Source organism: Pinus tabuliformis, chromosome 8, assembly GCF_031772625.1.
Source record: "Pinus tabuliformis cultivar Carrire ecotype Pingquan chromosome 8, CPIR1, whole genome shotgun sequence".
Classification (NCBI taxonomy): domain Eukaryota; kingdom Viridiplantae; phylum Streptophyta; class Pinopsida; order Pinales; family Pinaceae; genus Pinus; species Pinus tabuliformis.
In genome coordinates, this window is record NC_142294.1 from 56,584,737 (window position 1) to 56,596,862 (window position 12,126).

A 12,126-nucleotide genomic window follows, 5' to 3' on the forward strand; every position below is an offset into this window, starting at 1 on the left:
ATTCAACCTCCCTATAATATGAAGATTTAACTTTACCTTTTGAAGAGAATATCTCATATGAAAAGATAGATTCTCTTCTGGTGACTCCTAAATTGAACCCAATCTAATCCCCTTGGAGTGTTTCCAATAGAGCCATAGCTCCACGAAAGAGAAGTACTACAAAGAAGACTCTTGAAGCTCATACTTCTACCATTAATCCTAATAGCCCATTGGTTAGGAACCTCTTTGGTGATAACACCACTACCATAGCTATGGATAAGCCTTGTATTATAGTTGCATTTACACCCTTGGATTTGAGAAATCATCCTAATGCTCCTCACCCTTTACCTAATAAATATCATGAGTGAATTCCCAAATTTAATGGCATTGATGCCATCACTGCTGAAAAAATCATACATGATTTCTATTGGGCAGTGAGTGCAAGGCTTATAATGGAAGAAGATATAATCATGATGTTGTTTTCCCTAACATTTGATGGAAATGCTAGATGTTGGTATCTTAGTGTACAATAAGGTAGCATTCCTGATTGGGATATTTTTCATGATGCATTCAAGAAAAGATGCGCTTCATCCTTAGATGGAGGTTTTCTCCTTCAAAGGTTCCTCGCAACATCTAAGACTATGAAAGAAACTGTGAGGAATTCACTCAAAGATTTGACAACCTCCTTAGAGAGATCCCTGATAGATTTAAACCTTTTAATGATTTTATTCATGATATGTACATTAGATCACTCCATGGACATCTGACCTATGCCTTTAGTGATAAAACCCCCAAGGACCTAGTAGAGGCTAAGAAAATTGTAGCTGAAGTTGAGCAAAATTTGAATGCTTCAAGGATCAGTCTATTTACCTATCCTAGGGCTAGGATTAACCTAAAACCAAACTCGGTTCCCAAGTTAATCCTGTCTTGCAAGCCTTTGCTCAAAAGTTTGATAAGCTCATTAACGAGTTGATTCAAGTTCAAAAGACATTGATGAAAAAAATTTCCATGATAAAAAGGAAAATGGATCTCAACATGTTTTCCTCCTAAATATCAATTCAATAAGGACAAGTCTTTCAATAGAAAGACTACTAATGGGGACCATGCTGCTCAACAAAATGTTCCAAATAGTATTTCCCAAATCAACTTGGTGGGACAAGAAGATTCCCCTTAATGTCAGCCTTCTGAGGAGCCACATGTTCCTTATAATCAAGAAGAGCAGGAGGAAAATTCCAAGGACTTGAATATAGTAAATGATAGTGCTTCTTTCAATATCTTTCTTGGGGATACCTACTTCCACCCAAAGCCTAACCAAGTCCATAATGCTACCAATAATGATGAAGTTGAACCATTTTTGGCTGTGGAAAATGGTGGAAAGTTTAAAGTTCTCCAATATTGTAGAAGAAATAATGATCAAGCCCAAGTAAGCACTAGATCAAGTAACCCATCCCAAAGGTAGGACAATTCCCAAGTTCAATTTCCAAACAAACCCAAGCCAATACCAAAGAAAAATGGCATTGCCTTATATGTATATATGACTAATTTTTTGGCTAAGGTTAATGTGAAAGTCCCCCTTATGAAGATGGATAAGCTTCCTGCTGAAAGAAAGAAAATTAGAAAGGCTTTTGAATTTGAAGATGAGCTTGATGACCCTCCTGTTATTTTACAAAACATGTACTTTGATAAGAGAAATGGATGTCGTGAGCCCTCCTTCTTGTCCTTGGTGATTAATAACCTTATACTTCACAATGGTATGCTTGATTTAGGTGCCTCTACAAACATTATGCCATTAAAAATCATGTATCAGTTAGAAATGGACATCACTAGGTCATATAAGAATGTGTGTGGTTTTGACTCGAAGCCTATTCCTGAACATGGTCACATTAAAGATGTGAAGGTTTTCTTCAGTAGATAGCCAATTGGAAATGGACTTATCATATGCCACTATTCCCAATTCTAATGGGACACCATTTTTGTTATATAGGGAACCTCAGTTGCTTGATCATGTTGAAAACATTGAATCACACCCCTAGTAACAATGAGATCATAATCAACAAGAACCCAAATATGGTGAGTCAAATACTTCTTAGTGGACCTTCAAAATCAATTAAGCCTCCTACTTATCAAGAGGTCTACGACATTAAGAAGTATAACTCAAGGCCTACCATTCCAAAGAAGCAATGTGTCCAAAAACCAAAGAAGGAATACCAAATAGGTGATGTTCTCTTGGTTGATAAGGATCTTATTCCTATTAGGATCCATGGAAAAGTAGGTATTGTAGGATACTTTACATTGCTAAACTTGATAGTGAACTTTTACCTTCATTGATGAAGGGGAGTCGCTTCACTTTCTTTGATGGAAATTGATATGTTTATATAATGCATAGTAGTTAGTTTCATTGCATATTGTGTGATCATTCTAACATCATTGATATCATGTTTCATGTTACAATAGATTTCACATAGAATAGATTCTATTTCCTGTACGTGTTTATTATATCTTCATATAAAACATGGGTGATACCCTACACCCAGTGCACATGTTTCCAAATAAGTTGATTTCAATGTGCATGTTATAGGTATGCAATCGTAGGGATTTCTAGAGTTCTCATGAACTCCATGTTCCAGCATATGGAGCATGTGCTCTACAGTGAGCTCATGTCCTCGAGTTGGAGCTAGATGTTACCCACCAATATGGGTAACCTCATAGGAGAAAACTTTTCTCCTATTTATGAAAGAAAGTTGGTCAACCACATAGCTAATAGCCTCTGACATCCACCACTAGCTGATGATATGCCATTATATCTCTGCCACTTGCATCAACCATATGATTGTTATCCATCTAGCATGAGCACATGGACGATGCTGGGCTTCCACTCAAAGGGTACTTTGGTAATTTTGCAATCAGGTGCTTATACTTTTTTGTTCTTGGGCACTTTATATGGATTATAGGGTGATTTGGAAGAATGATAGGCTTTGATCATGATCTTGTTCTCTTAAATTCAATGGGGGGTTAATCTTTGATCCTCGCTTAGTGGGACCTCCCTTAATGGCCCAATGGGCATAGGAGGGGCACTACTTGAGAAGCCCTGATTGAGATAATGTAGTTCCATTTTTCCCTATGTCATAATTAACACTTTCCATCGCACATTACAAGCCCATATTCCACCTCCATTCTTCAAATACAACCTGTCATGAGTTATTTGGGATTTGGCACACGTATGTCCACATAATTGGGTAGGGAATGAAACTTTTCCTTAGGAGGTTGATGCAACTAAAAGAAATAGAAATAGCATATCATGGCCACAATACAATTAAAGAAAGAAAAATCAAAATGAAAAATATGGCCACGAACATATATATTAGCACATCGACAAAATCCTAGCATGAGCTCTACCTCACTCGTTATGGCCATCACGCAGTTCATGAGCACATGTTGCTCCATTACATCAAAAGAAAGAACCATTGCATGTCCCAAACCTAATGAGCAATGAACTGACTCATCATTAAGGGCTAATAAAGTTTCTATATTCTTCAAACCAAGATTTAACCCTTGAGCTATGAGTAGTGATACAATGAAAAATCAAGAAGAAGTAAAAAATGGACAAGAGGGGTGGAAAAAAAAAGGCCGAAATGCTAACTCATGCATCCACGAATGCTTCGTCCTCACATCTATACAATTAGGATGTGGAAACCTCATCAACTAGTCACTTTGAACATGGCACCTGGCCATGAAGTCTTGTCCCCTCCGTTATCATCATTATTATTCACTAACACCTACTGATTGAAGGGTGGACCAAGGAAATGCTACTTCCCCTTAGGGGATGGAAACACCTAATAGGGTTGACCTTTATCCACTCTACCTAGGTAGAAAACACCATTGCATGATCAAGGTCTTCATTTCTTAAGGGGATCCCTATTTGGAGCACTAAATATCCCATGACATTCAAGTTTGGTTCACTTAGATGCAGTAAAGATCTTTGTCCATAATGACTGGTTGCTTTCACTAGAAGCCTGTTTGTGATTTTTAGGTGGTTCAATAGCCTAGGTCTTGGGCACCTTCTTCACAAGTACCCATACCCTTATAGAATTATATTAGCACAAACAGGTGAATAATTGAGACTCTTGGGCCTCCTAGTAGCAGCATATATGACACATGTTCCTAGGCACCTCCTGCCCCAAGACATTAGATCACTTTGTACCTGATTTGATGATTCTTCAAGATGACACATGTAGACCCAACATGCCCTCGATCCAACCTTGACACTAATTGATGAATGACAACCGATTCACAGACAAGATGAGGATGACCTCACCTTCAAAGACTAGGGAGGGCTAGTTGCACCTGAGAAGCCCTCCAAATTGGAGCAGAGGAGGCCACTTTGAGCAGTTGGAGACCACTTTGTGGTGCCCCAACTGGATATTGGGACCCAAGGGGAAATGAGGTGGATTTGAGGTTCAACCCTCAAATCATGTACTTGACATGCTTATATACCACTTTGGACACCTAATCAACCTTGGACATGCCATTTGGAGCTTACTTATTGCATGGCATCAACCATAGAGAGCTAGCGGTTCACACATGTGGGTTAATAAGTGCATATTTCATGAAAACTAGTGGGTTGGCTTGTAACCTAAACATATGTTGTAATCAAACTTGTTTTTAAGGGGATTTATAAGCTAATTAAATGTTGTAATCCTTATATAAATAGAGGAGATGATCATTCTATCCATTCATCATCACTTGGACTTGAATTCGATCTTCTTGAGAATTTTAGCCTAACTTGTAATTGGAGAGATGTGATTCTATGGAGTATTTTTGTCTTTTGGAGCTTTTTCTCAACATTGGAGAAGTTATCTTGGATCAGTAAACTATTTTCATGCATTTTGTCCTATCAGCGAACCTTGTACTTGATAAATCTTTGATCTTATGTCTAATGTACGAAATAAATTGATAATCTAAGGTTTTACTATTGTGCTTTTATTTTTAAATATCTATTGTATAGAATCTAGATATCATCATTGTATGAAATGCGAATGAAAATCCCCCTTGGTGAACCTTTACAATTGGTCTCCCAAGTGACCTTGATCCCTCACAAAGATAATAGTTAGGGTTTTGTGCTAGGGCATCAAAATATCATTAATTGTCTGCAACATTTGGCCAATCTTTCACATCCATAGACTCCATCATCCCAAGGACTAGGAAATAGCCTTGTCAATTCGGTGATCAATCACATTTTTATCCATAAACTTGAATCTCTCTCTCTCTCTCTCTCTCTCTTAAGGATAAGAGGCCAAGCTAGGGCTTGGTGTGACTTGGCCTAGAAGAGTAATTTCAGCTTGTGGAAGGATTCAACGTTGAGGGAAGTCTTGGTTTCCTCAAAATCAACCTCCCTTACTAGTTAATCTCGCCATTTCAATACCTAATTCTCTTTCCCTATCATGTAATTTTTCCCTAGTAAAGCCCTAGTTGGTGTAGAGCTTCAACTTGGGGATTATTGAAGGTTTCTTGGACTATTTTCTTGCCAATACTCATTGTTTGGAAACCTTTTCTTGGCATATTGATCTTAGGATATCCCATTGTGCTTGCTATCTCTCAATCCCTAGGTCAATTGTTCCCTAATTCGGTCTTACTAGAGGATGTGAGTTGCTTCTCTTTCCATGATCAAGCCTTGTACCTAAGAAGTGCCATCCTCTATAAGCCTCTAGTGTCACCTTAATCCTTGGACTTAACATATCTCTCATGGGTGACCTCTATAATGGGAAGCCTCCCATTGGTTGAAGTCCATAAACAACACAAGGTAGTGGTTGTGGTGACATTGGGCCACACCTCATTGTTTTCACTTAGTATAGTGCTTTCCTTATAGGGCACCCCTCTACAAGACCTACTAGATTTTGGGGCAACATACTACATAAATCTGGCACCCTTTTCTAAAATTATTCTTTAGTTGCATAGATGATATTTCCCTAATAGAACTTGGCCTTGGTATTCCTTGCACTTTCCTTTGTTTTCATTCCTCATCCATGCAAGAAAATGTTTTATTGTAACAATATAATATTGCATGATGCTTTTCTTGCCAATCCATGCCAGTTAGGAAATCATATGATCCTCATGGTATTATGTTTAAATATGCATTTCTATCTAGCCCATTCATATTAATGGGACATTCCTTCCCCAATTTTGTTATTCTCCTTTTAGCTCTTGTAGTTAATTGAACTAACCAATCCCTGCCATGCTTTGCCTGCTTCAAGTTAAAAATTTCAACCATCTTAGGATAAAAACAACTATGACTATATCTCCAAAATCAGTTAAAATAGCAATGGGACGATTATTCAACTTACCTTTTTCTTCGACCATGTGTGCTTGATGTTCAACCTGCCTGTTATCCAATTATACATAAATTTTAGGCATACTTCTACCCACGTCCTCCACTATATCAACCTCTTGGATGTGATTTACAATCCTCATTTTTCCTTTTTTTTGTGTGAGTAGTCCCTATACTTGTGTTCTCCATCACAACCCCAACATCTATTGTGCTGAAATTTTGGTTTCTTGTTCAATGAATCTGCCCTCTTTGGTTCACCATGAGCTAGTTGTCTTTTTTGTTTTACTTGAGAATCGTTTTTGAAATATGACGGTTTGAATCCTTTCTTTCATCTTGCTTCTTTTGTTGTCATCCCAAGTCCTTTGGAAAACCGATTTATTTTTACTCTGCTCATAGAGGCATTGTTCCTTCCTCATAGCTTTATCCAAAGTCTTTGATTCATCAAATTTAATTTTGTCACCATATAATGGTGGTAATACACTCACATGCCTTTGTATCTTAAGTGCTTCATCTTTGATAAAATCCACATACCTCAGTAATTCAATGAATTTCCATCCATGTCTCTCCATTGTCATGTTCCCTAATTTGAGTTCAAAAAACTCCTCCATTTTTCTCTCATTATAATGTTCAGACAGGTACTTCCTTTGGAAGTACTTTTTAAATTTCTTCCATGGAATATTCTTTTCATCCAGGTGTTTTACCTCCTTAAGCTACTGGCACCACAAATTTTTTGTCCCCTTCAAGTGATATATGGAAATTCATGCCTCTAAATTAGAAAAATAATCATGTAGCTAAAGGTACTTTCTCATTTCCAATAGTGAAGCTTCAACCTCTTCCCCCTTCTTATGCTCACCATTAAATGTAGGTGGCTTGATATTTTTGTGTTCCCCTTGTAAATTGTCTATGCTTGGTTTCCTTCTTAGTAGCCTTATTGGTGGCATGCTTGTACTACTCTCTGATCCCGAGGAAGAATGGGATCTCTTAGTGGATTTCTTTAATGCATGATGAGGTTTCCCAACAAAACTCCTAGAGTTTCTTGAATTTCCATTTCTCCTCCCCTTAACTCTTGATTCATGCTCCTCTGCTTTTCTAGAATTAGACCCTTGGTCTATTCTCATATAAACAATGATAAAAAAATGATAATTAATTTACCTTCTAGCAAAATATGATAGAGGTTTGCATCCACTTCACTTTTGGTGAAGCCCAAACCAGTGAGACAACTGTTGATCATGGTGTACCAAGCACAGGGTGCTTGTTTAAGACCGTATAATGCTCACTTGAGTCTTCACACATAAGACTCTCGATAAAATGTCTCAAAACCTTCTATTTTCTCTATGTACACCTCTGCCTCAATAACTCCATTGAGGAATGTTGTTTTTTACATCCATCTAGTGGATCTTCTACCCCATCTACACAATCAGTACAAGAATTGATCTAAGGGATGAATACCTTGCCACAGGAGCAAAGGTTTCCTTATAGTAAATTCCCTCAACTTGAGAGAATTCTTTGGCCACAAATATGGCCTTATACTTCTCTATGCTACCATCTGCTACATGCTTAATGTTAATCTAAGTTGTCATTAATGTCAATATGGCAATATTCTAGAGAGTAAACAATGATGTAAAGCCAAGTAGAGCGGATCCATGAAGCAACAGGAGTATGTCAATATGGAAATATTCTAGGATACTAAATGATGATATGAAGCCAAGGAGAAGCAGAGCAGATCCATGAAGAAATAGGAGCAAGAATCCAAGGAGAAGCAGAGCAGATCCATGAAGAAACAGGAGCAAGAAGCCAAGGAGAAGCAGAGCAGATCCATGAAGAAACAGGAGCAAGAAACCAAGGAGAAAAGCCATCAGGGAAGCCATCAAAAGAGGAACACGCATCAGGAGGAAAGCCAGTGGAAGAGTAGTTAACAGAGGAGCCATATTGTTCATTAGAAGGAATAAAGAGGAACATGCATCAAGAGGAGAAGCCAGCGGAAGAGCAGTTAACAGAGGAGCCATATCATGTGATATCAAAGGAATATCAAAGAAGAGCTATTGGAGCAGTGCATCGGAAGCCATCGCGAAGTCATATCAGACAAGAAAAGAGCGGAGGAGTATATATCAGGTTAAAGTATATAACCACATATATCGGGTTAAAGTATATAATATCGGGTTAAAGTCAAAGTGAATGCACATGGTTATATTCCAAAAGGCGGATTTGTAACAGTGGCAGTGGTTTTCGGGCGGATGCTAGGCGGTAAGTGGTATTTAGAGGAAAGTTCCTGATTCCATTAACTGAGCGACACGTAGCACGAGGGTGGAGAGAGAAAACTGCTTTATCGGGCGGGTATTCTTCGTGCTTTGTCCACCTGAAATCTCTAATAGCGTTAGATCTAGCGCAAGTTAATCTACGGTGGAAAATAAGCCTAATAAAGGTAAGCAATGATAAACACGCCAAGGCTATGGAAAAGCAGAAAATGTAAGTTTCCGTGTGTTTGTGTATATTCCCATTATACGAGGGTTATAATAGAATTAAAGGAGATAAAGGTTTATGGGTTAATTTTACGCATAAACAATGTTAAGAGAGGGTTTTGTGGTTAAGTCCGATATATCAAAGCAAAGTGTGAAGTTTGATTATATGCGGCTTAAGCATATCGGGAGTTATGTATCGCAGCATTTAAAGCCTTGTCACGTTAAAACTGCGATAGCAATATGTATGCGGACCCGACTACACCATTGCAATATGATTTAATATATTATCGCATCTGCCTATCGGAACTCTCATAGCGCAAGTTATAAAGGGTTGTCACCCCCAAAACCTCTGATTGCGATAATATATGCGGACCCGTGGCTCCATTATAAACCGCCCTAATGTAATATCGCATCTGCTGTGTCGCTAGTCTCTAAGGGATGTTAAATCCGTCGATTGCGATGGAGCTATGGACCCGATGGAGTTATTAACAACAGTTTATAATCATATCGCATCCAGTAGGGGCAATCGGTAATCGGCCATCGGCGATGTTATAGACATGACTTATAAAAGACCTCCTGAAAGCTGCGATTGCGATTGTGATTGTGACGTGGCATGTGGGACCTCCCTGTTGGTACAGTCTCTCCAATGAAATCCTCCATAAATAATGAAGTCTAATGTATGAATATTATTAAAGGAAAAAGGACCTCTCTAATATTTTTTAATAAGCAACATTTCTTTGTATTTCGGCCTCTCTTCCTCCTAAACGTGTCCTGTGAGTATTGGAACACTCGAATAGACAGAGAAAGCCATGGATCGGGAAGCCGAAGTGTCAAGCAAGCATAGATGGTCGAGCGAGCGCAGAGGAAGCTAAAGCGACCAATGGAGGGAAGCCAGAAGGTCGAGCGAGCATTGTGGAAGCTGAAGCTCAAGCGAGTGAAAGGGAAGCCAAAGGTCAAGTGTATCAAGATAAGAAAACAGAGAATTGTCTTTATGCGTGTGGTTGTTGGTGAACTGGTCAAGCTGTAGGTCCAGCATAATAGAAAAGGGCTGAAGGTCTAGCAGGACAGAAGGAATCACTATCAAACATGTCTTGACAAGATTGGGTCAGAGCCCTTGGGGTTGGAGCCTCAGAATTGGAAGGATTTGTGTCTTTCGCGTTGGTACCTCAGAATTGGAAGGATTGGTGTCCTTGGGGTTGGTACCTTAGAACTAGAAGGATTGGTGTCCTGGGAGTTGGTGCTCCTAAGTCCAAGGTTGGTGCCTTGACAAAATAGAGTTGGTGCTCTGGAGGTTGGAGGCTCACAAAAGTCCAAGTTGGGGCTTGGCAACAAATTGGAACCATATATATTGTATCTATTTTATTGAAAATATTATATTAATAAAAGCATTTATTCTTGTCGTTCATCTCGTATTTTGAATATAAATGTTTTAACTGGTAAAATAACAATTGAAAAAGAAATACTAATTCACCCCCCCCCCCCCCTCAGTATTTCCAACAATTGGTATCAGAGCCAGTACCTTCACTCAAAGCCTAACAGCTTGAAGGTTGATCTTTAGAACACAAATGGTGAAGCCAAGGAAAAAAGTCTCCAATCCTCCTAAAGATGTGTCTCCCTCTACCACTAAAATAGAGGACAATTAATTTGAGAAGGCTCCATGGTTCAATGGAAACTTTAATATATGGGAAGCAAGAATAAGGAATTTCTTAAAGACTCAAGGCATTGAAATCTAGAAATCAATGATTGTTGATAGCATGATGGATGGAGAATCCAAGGAGTACACTGCAAAAGCAATGAAGGCAACCTTGAATGTGCTACCTGATTCTATAAAGAACAATTTAGGAAAATGTTCGTCAGCAAAGGGTATATGGGACAAACTTCATGACCTTCACTCAAAAGGAGCATTGACCATGACCATTAGTCAAGAAGATGATGGAAATCAAGAAGGAAATCCAGAACCCACCTCAGAAGCTAAAAATGAGAATGATGATATCAAGGCTAAAGAAGATCTAGAAGATGAAGAGAATGAAAAAGATTTTGTAGAAGATCTCCTTGCTCAACTTACAGCTACCATGGAAGAGATTATCAATTTGAAAAAGGAAAACAAGGAACTTAAGAATAAAGCACTAGCTGGTGACGAAGACCAACCAAGGAAGAAAGTTGACCTTGTCCAACTTCAAATACAGGAAAGGGATGAAGAGCTTGTTAAGCTTAAGAAGGAATTTCATCAAAGCAAACAAAAGCATCATGAAGAAGTCATATGCATGACAAATCGATTGGATAAAGCAAAGAAATGGGAAGATACCTTGTCAAGTCAACTTGAACAAAGGCACAATAGCTTGAACAAACTTGAAGAAGAGATTGGTCAGTACAAGGTAGAGGTCTCCTCTCTCACATCTCAACTACAAGAAGCAAGAAAGTTAGCACAAGGATCCTAGAAGACAATGGAAGCATGAGCAATCATAGAAGAACAGGTCGATGAAGTAGAAAAGGAGAGAAACACCATGATATGTCAACTAAAAGCAAAGGATGAAGAAATATTCAAATTAAAATCTAACATCAAACTTCTCAAGGCCGAAACATGTAAAGCTACAAGGATCAAGGAAGAAATGGAGAACAATCTAGCAAAGGAAAATGAAGAAATCTTCAAAATGAAGTTAGATATCATCTCCATTAAAATAGAAGCAAATGAAGCTGCTCATATCAAGGAATAAAGTGAGAAACAACTTGCTAAGAAGAATAATGAGTGTGAAAGATTGAAAGAAGAGATTGTCTTCCTCAGGAAAAAGGTTGAAGGGATGAACAAACCTTGAAGAGCTCTCAAGCCTTGGATGACATGCTCAACCATCAAAGATGTCCATTTGATAAATCAGGTCTCGGGTATGCAGGTGAATCCTCAAACAAGAATGATAATGCTTCAAACAAAAGGGATGTGAAGAAGCCAAAAAGAAATGGTGATGCTCCCAGTTCCAGCAAAGGCAAGGAGAAAAATCAAGGCAACAATGGAAGAAATCCTGCTCCAAGAAGAAATGTAGATAATGTCAAGGATGCTAGAAGTAATGGCTATCATCATAAATATAGATGTTATGGTCCCCAACCATATCATAAAGATAGATATTATGGTCCCCAACAATCTCGAAGGAGCAATTTTGCAGGAAGAAATCATGAATTATTATTCATGAACAATATAGAATGCTTTAAGTGTCATAACATTGGTCATATGGCATGTGATTGTAACTTAACTTGGGCTCTTACACAAGCTAGAACCATGCAAAAGAAGAAAGTTACACAAGTATGGAGAAGGAAGCAAATACAATCCGAAAGTCCCTTGAACTCTCCAGCCAACAACACATGTTGTTGACC